Source organism: Dromiciops gliroides, chromosome 3, assembly GCF_019393635.1.
Source record: "Dromiciops gliroides isolate mDroGli1 chromosome 3, mDroGli1.pri, whole genome shotgun sequence".
NCBI lineage: Eukaryota > Metazoa > Chordata > Mammalia > Microbiotheria > Microbiotheriidae > Dromiciops > Dromiciops gliroides.
The window spans coordinates 307,944,532-307,963,907 of NC_057863.1; positions in this window are offsets into that span (position 1 = coordinate 307,944,532).

Sequence of the window (19,376 nt, forward strand, 5' to 3'; positions counted from 1 at the left end):
AAATCACTAACCACTGTTTGCTTCAGTTTCTTCAACTGTCAAATGGGGATCATAATAGTACCTCATCCCAGGATTGTTTTGAAATTCAAATGAGATAGTATTTGTAGCACAATGTTTGGCATATAATAGATGCTATATAACTACTCATTGCCCTTCTTTCCCTTCCCTTCCCTCCTTGAAATGGTAAAAGTACTAGAGGAAGGCTTCCAGTGTATTGGGTAGATCTTCCATAAATGATTAACGGGAAGATATAGAGCATAGGGCAAGAAGGCATGGATGCAGTGGTGTGCTGGAACCAGTTGGAACCACTTCATGAGAGCCAATTGTTAAATTTTAAATGTGAGAATTATACCTTGGAAATTACAGACTAAAATCAGGGCTTTGTTTATTGTTTGTTGATTCTTTAGACTTAAGAAAGTAATGAAGAAAATGGTAATAATGCTGATGATTAAATCTTAATAATGTAGACTATACTTAAAAGTCTAACATATGCCTTATTCCAGAGAGCTGGTTATTAAACATTTACCAGCACATTTTTTGTATGGAAGGTTTGTGATATGCAAGAATGGGGAAAATATTCATATTAATGAGGTCATGAATCTCTTAAAGCCTTGAGGTAGATGACTAATTGAGAAAAGTTACACTTTAAGATGTGATTATCTAGTCATAGGTATGGTAAACATATAACCAGTTCACAGTCTTTCAGCCTTCAGTTAATATGTTTTCATTAATATGAAGCTATTTTATTGTGACTGAATATTAGAGCATATGTAATACTTACAAGGCTGCTTCCTTAGAAACCTGATTATTTATCTAAGGATGACCTTAAAGTACCTTTAGTAGGAACACACATTGTACACAGCTCTGCATGGCAATATTATTTGAAAGCTACTTCAAAGTCCCTTTGCCCAATTCCATGAAGAACTTATCAGAGTGCCTGAAATTCCTATCATCAGAATTATTCTTTTGGGTAAATGTATAATGTCCCTGGAAAGCCCCTGTTTAAATATAAATATTTTTACCAGGAAGGAATAAGTAATGCATTAACTCCATAGCAACTTCTGCTACCCCAGCATGGGTATTCATTTATTAGATTAGTACATTTTCTTTGTTCATAGTTATTTGTATATTGCTTCCTTCATTAGACTGTGAATTCCTCAAGAGCAGGGTCTGTCTTTTACCTTCCTTTGTATCCTTAGCACTTAGCACAGTGTCTGGCACATAGTAGGCACTTGATAAATGTTTATTGACTGACTTGAGTACTGTAATAGCCTTCTAATTGGTCTTCTGGATTGTAGTGTTTCCCTGCTCTAATCCATTTTCCAACCATCTACCAAATTGATATTCCTAAGTGTCTAATTGGTTCACTCCTCTAGAAAAAAAAATACAGGCTCCTCTGTAATTTAAAGATCTTCAAAATTTGCCTTTGACTGTCTCTTTGGATCTTATCACATTATTCCTCACACACTCCTAGCTTACTACCTAGAGACTTTAGGGAATTTCCCCTTTCCACCAAAGGGGACAAAAAGGACTGTGTCCAGAGAAGTGAAGGCTTACTGTATCCTTTTTGCATGTCATTACTATGTTAAGGTAGAAAAAATCTCCTTTTGTGAATGTTTAAATGAATTATAGATTCCTAATTTTGTCCTAAAATTAAACCTGAAGTATGAGGGTGCTGATGCTAGTTATACCTCCAACAGTTCTCTTAACAGAAAGTCATGCAAACTTACATAAAACAGATTCCTCCCCTACCACAAAGCCTTCCCTGAAACCTCATGTTGTTGGTTCCTGCTTTCACAAATTACCATATTTCTGCCTCTGTGTATGTATATTTTCCTTTTTGTTTCTTTCTTTTTTTTACTCTTAAATAAAAGTATTTTATTACTTTCCCGTTACATGTAGAGATAGTTTTCAACATTTGTTTTTATAAGATTTCTAGTTTCAAATTTTTCTCCCTCCCTCCCCTCCCTCCCCCCTCCCCAAGACAGCAAGTAATCTGATATAGGTTATATATGTACAATCACATCAAACATATTTCTTCATTAGTCATGCTGTGAGAGAAGAATCAGAGCAAAAAGGCAAAACCTCAAAAAAGAAAAACAACAACAAAAAAACCCCAATAGAAATAGTATGGTTCAATCTGAATCTAGATTCCACAGTTGGTTTTTTTTCTGGATTTGGAGAGAGCATTTTCCATCATGAGTCCCTTGGAACTATCTTGGACCATTGTATTGCTGAGAAGAATCAAGTCTATCACAGCTGATCAACACACAATGTTGTTGATACTGTATACAATGTTCTCCTGGTTCTGCTCATCTCATTCAGCATCACTTCATGTAAGTCCTTCCAGGTTTCTCTGAAATCCTCCTGAACATCGTTTCTTACAGCACAATAGTATTCCATTACATTTATATACCACATTTTGTTTAACCATTCCCCAATTGATGGGCAATCCCTCAATTTCCAATTCCTTGTCACCACAAACAGAGCAGCTGTAAATATTTTTGTACATGTGGGTCCTTTTCCCTTTTTTAATGATGTGTATGTATATTTTCCTAATGGATTGTAAAACACTTTGTTTTCTTTTAGTCTTTGTATTCCTAAGAACTTGCATATAGTAGGAGCTTGATAAATACTTGTTGAATTGAATTCTGAGCTGAAAATAAAATAAAAATGAATGAAAAAACCCTATTAGATTTAACTGAATTTGCTTAGATTATGATAAATGCATACTGTTCCATTAAGCAAATGCACATTGTGTTGAGTTTTTATTTCTAAATGATGAGTGCAATCTTCTAGTGTAAAAGACATTATACCTTAGGATAGATATAATCTTACCATTTTAGTTAGTCTTGTCTGTGACATATCAAGGGATTTGAGTGCTTCACTCTCCTCAGTCCTACTATTTCCATTTTAGAACAAGAAATTCTATTTTAATGTCTATTGGCTTTGTTTGTCTGGCCATAAAATTTTCCTTCCTAGCATTCCTGAGACCAACAATATTAAAAAGGGAAAAAAATCAATGCTGCTCTGTTCAGAAGATATTCACTATCAGGTGCCAGACTTTTGTACAAAACACTTGGCAGTCTTGCAAAGATTCAGAAAGAGTAGATAAAGACACAAATAAGCTCCTCAGGCATAACCCTGACAGAAATACCCTTTCTATATGCCAAAAAGATACATCTTTACTTTTAGGTTGTGCCTAGAGGAGAGCAAACAAATGTTTTGACAAGAAATGAACAGCTTCACGCTATGTGAACCATAGCTTCTTCCTTGTTTCATCTTGTTTTGTAGTTTCTAGAATCTTCCTGAATCTTTAAAAAAGTTGTGTTGATATTTTTTCTTTTTACACCACTTCCATTTTCAGAAACATTTAATTCTCTTCTCTACCTACACAGTGTCTTTCCTTGTAACAAAGAAAAAACAGTTAAACAAGACTAAAAGATATAATGATTACATCTGACAATTATATGTATTATTCAAAACCCATAGTCCCTCACTTCTCTAACTAAAGGAGGAAAACGCATTTCTTCATTTTTTTCTCCAGGATCAAGATTGTTCATTACAATTAAACAGCTTTTCCTTCATCTTATTGTTCTTTTAACTTTTGTTGCTGTAATCATTGTGTATTGTTTTCTTAATTCTGCTTAATTCACTCTGTATCAATTAATATAACTTTTCATGTTTCTCTGAATTTCTCAAACCTGTCATTTTTTACCACTCAATTATTCCATTACATTCATATACTACAGTTTTTAGGCTTTGCTCAACTTATAGGAACCTATTTTGTTTCCAGTTCTTTACTCCTACAAAAGGTTCTACTATGAATATTTTAGGACATGTGGAACCTTTCATTGGCCTCCTTGGGGTATATGCCTAGTAGTAGGATTTTGGTGTCAGTCAGTCAGTCTTTCAACAAGCATTTATTAAGCACTTACTATGTAATAGGCATTATGATAAGCATTTGCTACAAAGGAAGGCAAAAGATAGTTTTTGTCCTCAAAGAACTCACATTCTAACAAGGAGAAGATATCATGAAAACAACAATGTACAATCAAGATATACATAAAATTAATTGTAAGAAAAGTAGGAAAAGGTCAGGTTATGAAGGGCTTCAAAAGTCAAACAGAGGTTTTAAAATTTGGTACTAGAATTAATAGGGAGCCACTATAGTTTATTGGGTGTGTGTGTGTGTGTGTGTGTGTGTGTGTGTGTGTGTGTGAGAGAGAGAGAGAGAGAGAGAGAGAGAGAGAGAGAGAGAGAGAGAGAGAGAGAGAGAGAGAGCAAGAGAGAGCTGTACTTTAGGAAGATTACTTTGAGGAATAAGTGGAGCATAGAATGGAATGGGGAGAAACTTCAGGCAGAGAAACCAACAAGAAGGCTATTATAATAGTACAAATGGAAGGTAAGGACCTGCACAATGGTTGTAGCAGGGTCAGAGGACAGAAGCAGGTATATTTGAGATATATAGGACTTAGCAACAGATTGGAAAAGGTAGAGGGGATAAGATAGTGAGAAAATGAAGAAAATACACATGGATTTATTTTGCGTGTTATATAAGTTCTTGTCTTAGTTTCTTTACTGATTATGTGAAATACTATGTTGTCTGCAAATAGGATAATTTTGTCTCCTTTTTTGGTTAATACTTATATCCTTAATTTTTTTGGTAATCTGTATGTAAAGAACTGTCTAATAATAGTGGAGAGGATGGAGCTTTCTTGTTAATAAACACCCATGTTTATTGTCTTGGAGTGTTTCTCCAACACAAATGATGACAGCTTTTGGTTTTAGATATGTTCTTTTTCATATTTAAAAAATGGCTCCTTTATGCCTATGCTTTTGAGGGCTTTTTAACACAAATAAATGCTATATTTTGTTAAAGTTTTTTTTTCCTTCCCTCCTTTTAATGTATAAGCATGAGGTTTGAGTTGTTTTTCAAAATAATATAATTAATCATGCTAATTGTTTTCCTAATGTTGAAACATCCTGTATTCCTGGTATAAATTCAGCTCGGACAAAGTTAATTATTTTTTGGATCTGTAAAGCTATAGTTTTTTGGCTTCTTTCTGTACCTTTTTACCCATATAATTTCTGTTTGCTCTTTCTTTACTACTTGGCTGCATTCAATGAGAGCCTCTGGGGGAAAAAAATAGAACACCCATGATCCTATTTAATTTATATGGATTGGCAGCCAGCAAGGAGGGCAATATCCTTCCAGGGCAAAAATGAAGGTTCCTACCAAACTAAGAAAAAGCCATTAGAATAAACAACAGACAAAACTATCAGCCAAAGTCCCTGTAGCATTTCAAACATTTCATGAATGAAAGTATTGAAGGTTAAACCAAGATCTCTAGGAATGATAAAATAATTATGGTAAACAGGTCTTTTGTGGTGAATACTAGAGAAGCAGACCCTGCTCTCTTCTGTGCTAACAAGAGCACAGCTCTCAAGTGGTGATTGGCAGGCCTGAACTACTTGGAACGAGAGGTAGTAGAAACAAATATTTTTTTTCATTGGTTCCCAGATACTTTCTATCCTCCCCCAAGTCCCTAAACACAAACTCATCACCTAGTTATGCCTTCTCTTTTTTCAGCATTTTTCTTCCCAAGTACATCCATCTAAAGGATTACTTTTGGAATCTTAGAGGATTACATCTCATTTATCAATGGACTGATATGTACTTATTAAGTGACTATTGGGTATCGGTCAATGTGTCTAGGCTCTAGGGCAAAAGTCAAAAATGATAGTCCTTCCCCATAATCAATCAAGAAGCATTAGTTAAGTGACTCTTGTTACCACTGCTAGGAACACAAAGACAAAGCAAAAACACTCCCAGTCCTTAAGGAGCTTTATTTTTATTCTGAACTTAAATACCAAATGAGCATATCCATATACATTATAGAACAGGAGGGGATTGTAATTTATTTTACGTAGATTTTAAGGAGCTGGCTTTATAATGGAGGTGACATGTGTATATAAATTGGGACATTCAGGATATGAACAGAGTAGATGGAAAGTAAGTTTAAAGAGAAAGGTTTCAGCAGCTGGGAGGGGAGGGGAGATCCTGCAGGAGGTGGTGCTTGCATTGACCCTTAGAGGAAGCCATAAACCATAGATTCTTTTTTTTTTTTTTTTTAGTGAGGCAATTGGGGTTAAGTGACTTGCCCAGGGTCACACAGCTAGTAAGTGTTAAGTGTCTGAGGCCGGATTTGAACTCAGGTCCTCCTGACTCCAGGGCCGGGGCTCTATCCACTGCGCCACCTAGCTGCCCCTTAAACCATAGATTCTAAGAGGTTGAAGTTAGGAATGACAGTATTCCAGACAGGGGGATACATCCAGTGCAAAGGTATGGAGATAGGAGATGGAGCATTGAGTGTGAGGAAACAGCAAGTAGTCCAGAATGGATAGCCCACAGAATGTATTGAGGGGACTAATGTATTAAAAGACTAAAAAGATAGGAAGGGCTAGGTTGTAAGGAGCTATAAATGCCAAACAGAAGATTTAAAATTTAATCCTAGAAGTAAAAGGGAGTCATTGCAATTTAAATAAATTAATCGATTCAATTTAGGAAAATCACTTTGGCAGTTTTGTGGAGAATGAATTGAAGTGAGGAGAGTCCTGAATCAGTGAAACCAATAAAGAAATTATTGCAATAGTGAAAAGGGCTTTTACTAGAATGAGGACTCTGTGAGTGGAGAGGAAAGTGCTTGAGAAACATTGATTAGCTGATGGTCTGATCAACAGAAGCAAGAGACGTTATGGATATAGAAACAATGAGATTTGGCAACTTATTAGATATATAATGAGATGAATGAAAAGCCCAAGAAACAGAGTTTCTGGATAATTAAATCAATTTGTTAATTAGACTAGCAAATAATCAATAAATTGATGGTCTTATAGTAGCTGCCTGGTAGGCCTGGGCCCAGTTAGGGATGCTCTAGCCCTGAGGGGGACACTCTGACCATGGATAAATATGGTTGATCAGCTTGCTGGGGTAAGTTAGAGATTACTCTTTCCTAGGAAATACAAAGTAGTTAATTAACCAGGTAGTGGTTAATCAAACAGATAATAAAGCAGACATCTCAGGGACACCCAGAAAGCTGGATTCCTTGAATTTACAACATGAGTTTAGTTGGGAGTCAGTCGTGTTTACTATGTGATTAGGACCAGGTAGTGACAATAATCTCAAGTTAGAAATGTGGAATTTTTATTATACATGTATCCAAATAGCTAACATCATCATTTTCCAAACAGCTGTAACTTTTCAGTCTTAGGTCTCTCCCTCCACCCCCTTCTCTCCTCTATAAAACTATTACCCTCTCCTTTGTTTGGGAAGTTGAAGTTTAGACTTCTCCCAGCCATAGCTCTGTGTGCCAAATAATAAAAACTTTTACTTAAATTTTGATTAGATTGTGTGGGAGAGTAATTCTTTGAAAGGGGGATATTTTCAGACCCAGTTTAGCAGTAACAGTCTGTAGTCTCTCTCAGTGACCAAAGACCAAGACCATGGAGATCATAAAATGCTTAAATGCCTTTGGGAAAATAGGTGCCCATAACAGGTGGTGCTCAACTTTGATTGGTGAACAATTAATGAGGGGGTAGACCTTCAAATGAGGAGGTGGGCTGAAAGCCTTCAGCTCCTCTGGATGAGAACATGACTTGATCATGAGACTCAACTGCCTCCAGCAATCTGGGCAAAAGAATCCATTTCCACTCATGGTGGATTGAGGAAGGGGGTGGTTCTGGGGATGAGAAGGGGAATGGATTTGAAGGGCTATGAGCCTAGTGCTTTAGAACTGAAATTCACCTATTTTAGATTCTCTTTATACTTTAATCAGAGGTAAACCTTCCCACTTGGGTGGGGTCCTGCCAAGATTGAGGAGAATATTCAGGAGGATTAAGCCAAATTCAAAATCAGCCCAGTCCTTCAGAGACTGACTGACCTATGAGAATTGGTTCCAGAATGATGAAATATAAAGGAAAAAATTCAATCCTAAGTCAATAATTGGTTACTAATAGAAAATTATAATTTCTCTCAATAAAATTAGTGGGAGTAGGAAGTCAAGAATGACACCAAAATTGTGATACTGAGTGACCAGCCGGGGGGATGGTGATGCTCTTTATAGTAATACAGAAATTCTTTTCTAGCAACACACCTAGCATCTGGGGTATTCACACCAATATCCCCTGTGGAAAACACAGTGGAGTGTTTTCCTAGTTTGTGAATTCTTAGTTATGTCAAGTGAGGAAGGTTATCAAGGGATAAGACTGTGTTTCTTCTTATCCCTTCACCCTGGGCATTGTCACTGGAGGGCCACAGCATCTTCTTCACAAACAACGGTGAGCTTGACCAAGTCAGGAGCTCGGGAATTGGAGCAGGGAGTTGTACTCCAAAAAATAAATCTCCTGTGGTACCTAGTCCATTCCTGCTGTTGCTGAGAGTCCAATGGCCCAGTTCCACATCCAATCCTACTTCTGATACTAATTTAGTGTCAACTTGACAAAATCAGCCTCTAATCATTGGATGGCTGGAGCTGAACAGAGCAGGCTAGAGACAGGAGAGTCAGGAATCAAACAGAAGTTTAATTTTAAAGTGAGGGAAATGGATTGCAAGCAAGGAGGGGAACTAGAAACATGTGCTGGCCCCTCTCCTTGCAATGGGGGAACCTGATGCAGTGGGGGCAAATCTCAATGCTTATACCAGTGGCTTATACAGTGAGCTGTAGCCCTGAAAAGAAGACTCATAGAAGGGCTTGGTGTTTGTCTAAGCTCAGAGAACACCTGTTGCTGGTTAAAGCCATACAATAATTATATGAAACAATTCTGGGATTTTGGTGTGGCTGAGATCATCCAGAGGGTGAGTGCAAAGAATTATCATTATGCCAAGCTCTGGATACAGCTTGCTTGCTGAACCTTAGCTTTGGAAAACTTGACAGTATCAGCAACAATTTAACTTTAAATAGAATCTTTGCAAAGGACATCAGAATCGAGTCATTTTTGTTGTTTGTCCTTCATTCTCTAAGAGGACAGATGATGTCACAAGGATGTTGTTTTGACTTGCACATGAACTGGATGGGAGGCAGAGCTTTGCAAAGTCTCTTCTCCAGTCAATGAAGTCCAGTGGCAAGACAAAAGTCAATATGACTGGCAATAAGGACTTCCTCTTGCCTCATTGTTCATCTATTTCTCTACTTATAATGATCACCTTCTCTCAGTCATCCAGAGTCTGTCCTGATCTGATAAAATAATATACATTTATACATAGTGAGGTATTAGTAGTGACTTAGTGTAATGCATTTAGAAGGAAATGAAAAGAAATAGATTCTTTTGTTGTTGTTGTTTGTTTGGGGAGGCAATTGGGGTTAAGTGACTTGCCTAGGGTCACACAGCTAGTAATTGTTAAGTGTCTGAGGCCGAATTTGAACTCATGTCCTCCTGAATCCAGGGCCAGTGCTCTATCCACTGTGCCACCTAACTGTCCCTAAGAAAGAAATTCTTAATGGTTAGTTTTCTTGGTTTTCAGGTCTTTAGATCATAACATGAATGAAAATCAAGGTCCTCAAGGATCTAGTCTTGTTTCTGACATTGACATTCAAGTGACCTTACATAAACTGTTTATTCCCTATTGAACTGTGGTTTTATTACCTGTAAAATGGGGGAAATAATATGATCATAGCAGTAGGGTAAGGATTTGAGTAATTATCATGAATTTCTCTTCATAAAAAAGGCAATGAAGTAGTCCTTTACTAAAGTCAAAAAGGTAGGTCTGTATAATTTCCCTCATTATCCAGGGACAGGCTAATTAATTAACTCATTCTTGGATGACAAAGGAACCATCTGAATAGCTATCATTTTCATTATCAGTTAATAGTCATTGGGGAACCAAAAGATATTCAGAGCCATGCACAATTTACACCTGACTTTTTTTTTACCATCTGTCATGATTTGGAATTCAGAAATGTTTAACTCCTTCAAGGAGTCCAAGCTCTGGGTGGGAGTCACTAGTCCATCTTCAGTAGTTTGGGCTCACAAAGCCAAAAGTGAACAGTGCTTGGTACATGGTAAGTGCTTAATAAATGCTTATTGACTGACCAACTGACTGGCTACAAACAATAGGAGAAACTAAGTGCATCAAAAAATAATCAAGGCAAAAGATAATGGAGAAAGAACTTGCTTAGTTTTCAGATATGTTAGGAATGGTTAAAACAATGACAACAACTACCTTTATTGTTGTTGTTATCATAATAGAAATTAGCCACTGATGGGGGTATTTAAGTATTTTCCTTAGTAATAATTTCTCACAGTAGATATTAGTAGAGTACTAGTTCTTAAATGTTTTCCTTTTTTAAGGCTACCATAATAAATAACACTTCAAACCTGAGAACTTAGTGCTCTGAGACTGTGTAAACGTTCAATGGAAACGATTTAAAAACAGAGGCTTTGTCATTATTAATTCCGTTGTCTGTTGTGTTTTGGGACATAGCATGGTATACTAAAAGTGTTCCAAATTTGGAGTCTGAAGAGTTGCTCTGGAATCCCAGCTCTGCTACCTGGTACCTCTATGACCTTGGGCAAATTATTAAACCTATCTAGACCTCCGTTTCCTTATTTGTGTGTGTGTGTGTGTGTGTGTGTGTGTGTGTGTGTGTGTGTGTGTGTATTTGTAAAATCCTCATTGAACTAAATGGTCTCTACTCTTCCCTTGAACCCTAAATCTATCCAAGAGATGACATTTACATAGCACTTTAAGTAACACTCTACCCTGACCTAGAGCTAATCAGTCTTGTTACTAATGCTTCATCAGAAGCCTCTACCCTTCTGATTGGTGGATGAAGGCATGAACTCTTCCATTTAAGGAGGCGAACAGGACTGATATCTCCTCAGGCATCTCCTTATTTCCCAAGCAGCTGCACTGATTTTGGACTTCTTTTGTTTCTCCCATAGCTTTTTACCATACTCCCCACCCTCAGCTTTCTCTTCTGTGTTGTCTTTATTCAGTTATAAGTTTCTTGAGGGCAGGGATTCTTTTTCTTTTTCATATTTTATTTGCATACTTTTTGCTTCGTGCTTATTTGCTTATGTGCTCCTTGCACATAAAAGCTGCTTAATAAATGTTGATTGACTATTGCCTACCTTTCCCAGACTACATCTTGAGTACTGTATTAAACTGAACACTGTATTTTAGAAAGAATCTTGAGAAGCTGGAGGGCATACAGAGGAGGACACTGGTTGTTTGTTGTCCTTCATGCTCAAAGAGGACCACAATAACATCACTATGTCTGGGTAAAGGTACAGTGTGTCCAACTGATCAGACCAATATGAGAGTGGATGGCTGTACCACAGATTGGGAACAAATAGTCCATATGAGCATTTGGAATGGTAGAATGGTAAAAGTGACTCTTGACTCATGCATAAATTGGATTTCAGTGAGGCAGAGTTGTATGAAATTGTCAGCCTTTCTCTTTTCTAGTTATGGAAGTTCAGTGGCAAGACAAAAGTCAAAATGATTGGTGATGGCAGGGGATGCAGTGGACAACTTTGGTGTCTCTGATGTCTAACCAAGCTCTAAGTGTCCCACAGTGTTTACTTCTGCTGCCTTTGTGGCCCTTTGGAACAAATTGTTCACATATGCCTATTCTGCAAGGGAAGTCTTCACATGCTTCGTGTAGACACCCCACCTAACTTACCAAGGGGTTTGAGTTCTCTTGGTTACCTTTAACCTGGTTTAGCTTTTCAGCTGAGACACTTTTACTGGGGTGTAGCCACTGCATATGCTAGGACTTCTTTGTGCCACAGGTGAGGGTTGAGTGTCAGGTAGACACCAAAGGTCGATGAGCAACCCTGAAAAGGGCTCAGTAAGCCCTCACACCAGAGGTGCTGGTCCTTCCTGAATTCCCCATATACCTCACAGAAGGGCAACCAGGATGGTGAAGACCCTTAAGTCTATGCCATATGAGAAGTGACTGAAGGAACTGATGCTTAGCCTGGAGAAGAGAAGGCTTAGTGGGATGGGATATCTGTATTCAAGGAATTAAATGGTTATCAAGTGGAAGAAAGATGAGATTTGCTCTGTTTGTTCCCAGAGGACAGAGCCAGGAGCTATGGGTGGTAGTTGCGAAGAAACAAATTTAGGCTTGATATCAGGAAATCAGGGTTAAGTGACTTGCCCAGGGTCAATTTATTAAGTCTCCTCATGGACATAGTGATTAGTTAAATGTACAAAACTTTTCTATGAGGGGTAGATATGTGCTGCAGTGGATAGAATACTGGCCTTGGAGTCAGGAGGACCAGAGTTCAAATCTGGGTTCACATACTTACTAGCCATGTGACCCTGGGCAAGTCACTTAACCCTGATTTCTTCCCCCTCCCCCTCCAAAAAAAGTTCATTGGGATAATGTTACAATTTAATCTGAGAATAATATGGGGGTGGCTAGGTGGCACAGTGGATAAAGCACCGGTCCTGGATTCAGGAGTACCTGAGTTCAAATCCAGCCTCAGACACTTGACACTTACTAGCTGTGTGACCCTGGGCAAGTCACTTAACCCCCATTGCCCTGAAAAAAAAAAAGAGAATAATATGGAGGCTATTATCCAAATTCAAGGTGAGAAATAAAGATTTTTGTAAAGTTCTGTTTATTTGGCTACTAAGTTATAATAGTCATAATGCTATCTTCAAATAATAATCAAAAAAGCAAAGTGTTGTTCATAGTAAATTATTCTGTTTTTTTTTTCCAAACCAAGTTTTTCTCAGTCCAACAAGCTGTTTATGTGTTAATTGTGTCTCCTCTTTTCCCCTGGCATCTGTTTTGTCCTGCCTCTTCTCTGGAACACAAATATCTGGACACTTCTATATTTGAAACCCTGTAAGCTAGAAACTTCCATTTTCCTTATGTCTATCTGTGGTCTTTGGTATGGGAAACGAATCAGACCCTCTTGAACTGGACCCTATTCTTCCCTATTAAACACCTGACTGGCTTTGTCTCTTGAGCTGAGAAAACTACCTTGATATAGGAGTTGCTTAGGTTGCCCTGAAGCATGGACCCAGGAATCCTAGCAAAATCTGAGTATGGCTATGTACCAGGTCCTGGAAGAAGTCTTTCATAAGAGCATGGATTCCTTCTGCCTGCCAGGGACTGAAAAGCCTCATGCTTGAGGCTCCTATTGATATCTCTGGTAGTGTCCTTTCCTTTCCCTTCCCAGTCTTGCTTTGGATTTGCCAGGATCGGCCCCAGGTTCGAGAGTGTCAACAGTATCTCTCTCTGGAGGTCCTGCTTCCTATTTCCTTGGGTGTCTCCAATTAAGTCATGTGCCTTTTTCTCTTGGCCTTCCCTTAACTTCAGGTCCACGATTTTTTTTTTTAAATGACAACCGTATTTCAATATAATTGGCTTCCTTTGTAATCGTATATATTTTATTTTACGCATTGAAAAAACATTAGAAGGGATTCACACTTTCATCAGAGTGCCAAAGACTGCTGTAATGACACAGAAATGGTTAAGGACACCAGTTGTGTTCCTTGTATTTTTTTTTTTTTTAGCATGGCAATGAGGGTTAAGTGACTTGCCCAAGGTCACACAGCTAATAAGTGTCAAGTGTCTGAGGCCGGATTTGAACTCAGGTCCTCCTGACTCCAGGGCCGGTGCTTTATCCACTGTGCCACCTAGCTGCCCCACCCAAATATCATTTTTAAACACATAAAATAAAATATATAAACTATATCAGATTTCTTTCTGTCTTGGGGAGGGAGGAAGGAAGGTAGAAAAATTTGGAACTAAAAATTTTATGAAAATAAGTGTTGAAAACTATCTTTACTTGTAACTGGAAATAATAAAATACTTTTATGATTAAAAAAATATCTCTTGCTTTATTTATCCCAGGTACTATTGTAGGTAATTTTTATGACCAAGCCATTCCCCCCATTCCACCTCAGCTCTGTTTGTAATTGTTGTGGGGTTACTTGCTTCATTTGTGGTTACACTTGGAATTTTCTTGTTGTTGTTCTTCAGTTGTTTTAATCATGTCCAACTCTTTGTGACCCCATTTGTGCTTTTCTTGGCAAAGTTACTGGAGTGGTTTGCCATTTCCTTCTCCAGCTCATTTTACAGATGAGGAACAGAGGCAAGCAAGGTTAAATGACTTGCCTAGGTTCACACAGCCAGTAAGTATCAGAGGCCAGATTTGAAATCAGGTCTTCCTGACTCCAGTCCCTACTCTCTATCCATTGCACCACTTAGCTGCCCATGGAATTTTCTTATTCTGTAAGTATTTTTTTCTATTGTGTTTTATGTCTCCTTGTTTATATATTTTTAGCTTAAGTCCTATTCTTAGATTAGGATTTTGTAATTGTGTCAGTCCCTACAATCATTGATGGGTTGAGTAGACCTTCTTTAGTTCTGTTCCTTCTATAGTTTAGATGCTTCTGCTACCACTAGTCTGAACTTTTTGGTTGGCTGATATTAAACCCCCTCCTATGCCTCTATGATCCTCAGATGTCTGAAGTACCATATAGATGTTACCAGTGGATACCTACTCTGTGAACAGCATGGAGTCTCCAAACTTTGCTGTGCTATCATGTGGAGCATGGAGTATGAATTGGATATGACAAAAGCAAAAAAGTAGCATGGGAGGTACATGGGCCACTTTGCAAAAAGATACTTTAAAGTCCAGAATACACACCAAAAGAAACATATTTTTATATTGCTCCTGATTCCAAGGCTAGTCTTCTATCCACAACCCAACTCTGCTGCTCAGTACTCATGTATTGCTTCATAAAATATACTAACAGAACCTGGCCCTGATCCAGATGAACACTTGCCATATTGACAGAAATCCTACACTAGACCTAAGTCTTGAAAGCCTGTACTGTGGTGGCCATCAACTAATAGACAGACTTGCTAACCTGTTTTCTGAATATTGCTCTTGAGTCTTTGTCATCCTAATTAAGTTGCTAAGCAGTTTTCTCAGTACAGTTGATAGAACAACCTTCTTCTGTGTCCTCTACTTCTAACCAACGCAGTTGGGGCCAAAAAGAACAGAAAAGGAATTGTAGGAAAAGGAAACGAGCATTAGTTAGGTGTCTACTATGTATGTGCCTGGCATTATGCTAAGTGCTTTACAAATATTATCACATTTGATTCTCCTCACAACCCTGCAAGGTAGGAACTACCATGATCCCTATTTTAGAGTTAAGGAAACTAAGGTAGACAGAGGTTAAGTGAATTGTCCAGGGTCACATAGCTATTGTCTGAGGCTGGATTTGAACTCAGGTCTTCCTAATCCCAGGCCCAGCACTTTATCCCCCATGTTACCCAGCTGCAGCAATGATTCTTAGGCCAGAAGCTGACTCATCCAAGAAACAGGATACAAATGAACAAACATTTTCCCATAGTGTTTCCAATGTTTTCAACTCCTGGTTGTTTCTGTCAGATGTAGCAAGCAGCATAAGAGAAGCTAAATTCCTGTAGTGTCCTTTGAAAAAAATCTGTTTTCATTCAGCTTGAAAATGGAGCAAGTCAGCCTCTCACCAATGAGGCTTAGGACAGAATCTCTGGGCAGTCTCAGCATAGGAGCTGTTTTTGATTAGAACTAAGGGGTAAAGTTCACAGCCTCTGAGATCTGGATGTAGGGAGGAGAATGGAAGGATAGAGTTATTAATTAACTTCAAAAATATGCCATTTTGCCTGATTTATGATCCAAGACTTGAAATTATTTTAGCTTGAAACAATAAATCAACCATTCTGAATACCTAGGTGTCTATCCAAATCTTTCACAGAGTGTCCTGCCAAAATAAATACCAGTCTTCATGGCAATATGAAGAAGGAAGAAAAAAAAAAAACATGAAAAAAAACACCACCTAGTGTTTGCCTGGTATCAGACTTCTCTGTTGGTTAAGAACAGATATTAGTTGTTGTTCAGTCATTCAGTCACGTCTGACTCTCCCATGACCCTGTGCATCATTATCACACCAATGGTGTCCATGGGGCAGCTGTGGTGGGGGTAGAAGGAACGGTGCATTTGGAGTCAGGGGACCTAGATTCAAATCCTGGTTCTCTCCGTACCTCTGATACTGTGGGCAAATTACATAACCTCTTTCCTTTTCTTTTATAACATCACCTATTTCCCTGTCTATAAGATGAGGGCATTGGACAAGATGACTTCTATGATCATGTTCGATTCAAAAACTATTCTTTAACAAACATAAGCTATAAAGACAATCTCTAAAAACAAACAATAGAGCTTCACTTTTTCCATCTCCCCCCACCGCCAAGTTATCAGGATAATTGTTGCTCTATGGACTTCTAAGTCACTTTTATAATCAAAGAGATGGGACAATGGGAATGGGAATGGGACTGGACAATTCTTGATGTAAGGCCAAACTTGACTAGTCCCTTGAAAATAGTTTCATTTCCAGGAGGCAATATTGTAGGAGAGAAAGATGGAGGTCCTCAGCTCTTTCCTTGAGTTCATTGCATATAATAATTATTTTTTTAAAAAGTCATTCAAAGAACATAATGAAAAAGCTGCTCCTTCCCACCCCTACCATGGCTGCTATTAGTTTTAGGCAAGGGATCTGTGATCCAAGAAACTAGAACTACTTCCAGCAGAGGTTGGTGTTTTACCAGGGAGGGTGATCTGACACTCTCTCTTTTGGAGTCTGATTGTTGAGCACTTCTGGTGAGAAGCACTTCAGAAAGCCAGAGGGTCTTTCATGTCCATTGTATACATATTGTATTATTTTGTGTTCTTGTATATATGTAGTTATTTGCATGTCATCTCTCCTTCCAACTTCCTCATTAGAATGTAAGCTTCAGGTCACGTTTTTGTTTTTCTTTGTATCCCTAACACTTAGCACAGTTTTTGACACATAGTAAATGCTTAAATGCTAGTTGACTGGCTTTCTCATGTGCACATTTTAGGATGCTGCCTTTTCATTAGCTATGGATACGCTCTGTTTATCAATATTTTCAGCTTCCTATAGCAAATCTTGGTGACTTGTGGCTATTTGGTGAAGATATCTAACTAGGGTAGCAAAGGGGTAGCATTAGGAAATCACTAACAAGCAGAGATTCCAGGAACTTTTTATTAGCAATTGCTGCTTGTAATTACTAATCAGACAACATTCTTTGTACTGCAAGATATGAGGATGGATAATAATTTACTAGCCAAGAAAACTCATATATGATACAAGCCCTTTTCCAACCATCATGTAATAATTAATTAAAATTGATAATAATTTACTATGAAAAACATCAGGTTCAATAGACAAATACTTTAACTTGAACCGTAAGTAAGTTTATTCAAGGACAATAATATTTTCTTGGTAACCTTGGATTTGGAATACATGTCAAACTTGGTCTGCTAAGAAGAGGCTTCTTTCACTAGGGTAGACACTTCCTAACCTTGTGCAGGCCAGTTAATCCTGTTTGACCATCTCTTTTCTTTCTAAGGTTTGAAATAATGAAATGAGATTCTGGAAGACAAATGTCAACTTCACTGGCTCCTTTCAGACCCCTCTGCAATTGCAATCTCTATCATGCTGAAGAGCAAGCTCAGTTAAAATGATAATAATACTAAGCTAATGTTGCATTGATTTATTCAGAATGACTTTAAAATGTTCTGGTTTGGTGGCAGCTAGGTGGCACAGTGGATAAAGCACCAGTCCTGGATTCAGGAAGACCAGAATTCAAATCCAGCCTCAGACATTTGATACTTACTAACTATGTGACCCTGGGCAAGTCACTTAACCCTCATTGCCCTGCCCCCCAAAATGTTCTGGTTTGAAGTATTCAGAGTAAAATTATCCTATATTAGCAGGACAGGTAATTTTCACAACATCAGAATATAGACAGGTAGACACTACTAAGGGGCTGGATGGACAGGAAATGACCTCTTCTACCCTGTAAGGTTGGACAGCTAGGTGGTACAGTGGATAGAGACCTGAATCTGAAGTCAGGAAGACTCCATTTCAAATCTGGCCTCAGAATCTTACTAGCTGTGTGACCTTGGGTAAGTCAATTAACCCTGTTTGCCTCATTTTCCTCATTTGTAAAATGAGTTGGAGAAGGAAATGGCAAACCACTTTGCCAAGAAAAGCCCAAATAAGGCTCACAAACCCTATTAGGTTTATATTGATTTCAGAAAATCTAGGCCACCAGCAGCCTAACTCTGGTCCTTTAGGGTGCTTCCAATGTCTTCTCTATTGTCTCTTCCCATCCCATTCATACTTCTTTCCTAGAGTATTATAAAATTTTAGGGATGGAAGAGAAGACCCATTATATACTGTTTCTGACAAGTAGTCACATAGTGTCTGTTTAAAGCCCTCCACGGATCAAGAGCCTACCAGCTCCTGAAGCTGCCCATTCCACTTTTAGATACCTCTCCTTGTTAGGAAGCACTTTCCCCTTGACACCAAGCCTCAATTTTCTTCTTTGCAATTACTTCCAAATACTCCTAATTCAGCTCTTTGGAACCAACTCCCTCTCCCCAGTTGAATGCTTCACCCACATGATAATCTTTCAAATGCCCAAATAATAATAAATCATTATAATACAACTATGGATGATGATGATATAAAGCACTAAATAATAATAAAGCACAGAACACTGTCATGATAGTCTCTCTAGGAAAATTCTGTTGGTGGCTTGTTTGATACAGTCATTTATTTGTGGATACATATTATGGTGCTGATGGTAGTGGTGGGGGCATGGTGGTCCTTTCCTAGGTTATATGCCATAAAATCAAGCTTCAAACTACTCTTCTTATTTATCACTAGATAAATGCCAAGGACTTTTTTAAAAATGGAAAGAGCTGTCCTTTCCTTTAATGAGCTTACATTTTAATGGTGGAAAAGTATAAAAATTAGTCTATATACACAATAACTAGACAGTAACCTTAGAGAGGGTGGCCCTAGCATGTGGATGGGGACAGAGAATGCTTACTGGGAAGGGCATCCTGGAGGAGACGAAATAGGCTATAAGTCCTGACAGAAGCCAGGGATTCTAAGAATTGGAAGTTGGGGGAAAAGCATTTCTCTGGAACGGCCATTGTAACTCCCAGGAATGTTAGGTTATTAGAGATGGGATAGGTTATTTTTTTGTTTGTTTGTTTTAAATGTTTGCTAAGGTGAACTTATGAGTTTTTTATGTTTTAAGCATTTATTTTGTGGTTGAGGAAATAAATAGCTGACCTACATACTTAATATCTAGTTGTGGCTCTGATGGAAGCCATTGGTAGGGAAAATAACACAGAGGTGCTGGACAAAGTCTAGGCCTAGAGAGATAGGGTATGAGCCTAGGTCCTAAAGAGTCTAGTATCTTTTGTATCTTTCCTCTAACAAGTTTCTACTTGCAACTGAATTGAGATGGTGCACAACCAGA